The sequence below is a fragment of the Propithecus coquereli genome, unplaced genomic scaffold, assembly GCF_000956105.1.
Source record: "Propithecus coquereli isolate 6110/MARCELLA unplaced genomic scaffold, Pcoq_1.0 Scaffold1, whole genome shotgun sequence".
Lineage (NCBI taxonomy): Eukaryota > Metazoa > Chordata > Mammalia > Primates > Indriidae > Propithecus > Propithecus coquereli.
In genome coordinates this window covers 10,513,327-10,514,962 of record NW_012133857.1, presented here as the reverse complement: position 1 = coordinate 10,514,962, position 1,636 = coordinate 10,513,327, and the positions used below count along the sequence as shown (strand labels likewise).

The following is a 1,636-nucleotide window of genomic DNA, read 5'->3' as shown; positions in this document are numbered from 1 at the left end:
TAACCTAAACATCTGTACCCCATAATATGCTGAAATAAAAAAAAAAAAAAGAGAAGACGGACCTATCTTGGGATATGCTAGCCAGATTACATCTGAGTTCTCTGTTCAGTTAAGGGGAACAACAAATTTGACCTTGTATAGAAGAGGGAGACCAAGATGGGAAACGATCTAGAAGCTATGTCTTATAAGGAATGGCTAAAGGATAGTCTGGAAAAGATAATTTAGGAGGAACATGATGGTTGCCCTCAAATCCTAGAAAGGCCATCATATGGATGAGGGCAGACCTAGAAAATTACAGGGAGACAGATTTTAGTTTATCATAAAGAATAAGAACTCACCACCTCACCACCTAAGAATGTACAAGGAAGTCCTGGACTGATTCTAAAACTATTAAGTGACTCCTTAAGTGACCTTCTAATTCTACAATCCTGTGATACTACACTTTTGTGAAAAGCTTTGAAGGCTGGGCTCAGTAAATCATGCCCGTAATCCCAGCACTTTCGGAGGCCAAGGCGAGAGGACTGTTTGAGGCCAGAAGTTCAAGACCAGCCTGGGCAACATAGTGAGACCCTGTCTCTATAAAAAAATAGAAAAATTAGTCACATGTGGTGGCATGTGCCTGTAGTCCCAGCTACTCAGGAGGCTAAGGCAGGAGGATCACTTGAGTCCAGGAGTTCAAGGCTACAGTGAGCTATGATCATGTCACGTACTCCAGCCTGGGAGACAGAGCAAGACCCTGTCTCAATAAACAAATAAATAAAAGGACAAAGCAAATGGGAACTCAAAATATTCCCTTCTTATCAATAAATGTAAATATTATAATATACATTATAGCTTATACATAGGCCCATGAGAAGGCCACTTTCTCCATTGATCTGCAATTACACACTGCTACCTAAAATTTCCCCTCTTCTCCACCCCTAAGGTGGCAAAGACATGTAAACTGGTACAATAAAATTTAGAAAAATCACAAATCTGATAAAGGCCTGATAACTAGAATCTATTTAGAACTCAGGAAAATCAGCAAGAAAAAATCAAACAACCCTATCAAAAAGTGGGCAAAGGACATGAACAGAAACTTTTCAAAGGAAGACAGAATAATGGCCAAAACACATATGAAAAAATGTTCAACATCTCTAATCATCAGGGAAATGCAAATCAAAACCACAATGGGCTGGGCACGGTGGCTCATGCCTGTAATCCTAGCACTCTGGGAGGCCAAGTGGGTGGATTGTTTGAGCTCAGGAGTTCGAGACCAGCCTGAGCAAGAGTGAGACCCCGTCTCTACCAAAAATAGAAAGAAATTGGCTGGACAACTAAAAATATATAGAAAAAATTAGCTGGGCATGGTGGCGCATGCCTGTAGTGGCGCATGCCTGTAGTCCCAGCTACTCGGGAGGCTGAGGCAGAAAGATCGCTTTGAGCCCAGGAGTGTGAGGTTGCTGTGAGCTAGGCTGACGCCATGGCACTCTAGCCCAGGCAAGAGAGTGAGACTCTGTCTCAAAAAAAAAAAAAGTTTACATAACAAAACCACAATGAGATATCACTTATCTCCAGTGACACAGGCCTTTATCAAAAAGTCCCAAAACAATAAATGTTGGCATGGATCCGGAGAGATAGGAACACTCATACACTG

The 1,636-nt window shown here is 41.7% G+C and overlaps 1 protein-coding gene across 1 annotated transcript in view; it reads right to left on the bottom strand.

The window, feature by feature from the left end:
• KLHL18 (kelch-like family member 18) overlaps positions 1–1,636 on the bottom strand; it is a 73,537-nt gene that overhangs the window by 34,056 nt on the left and 37,845 nt on the right. The gene's annotated exons all lie outside the window — the stretch shown is intronic.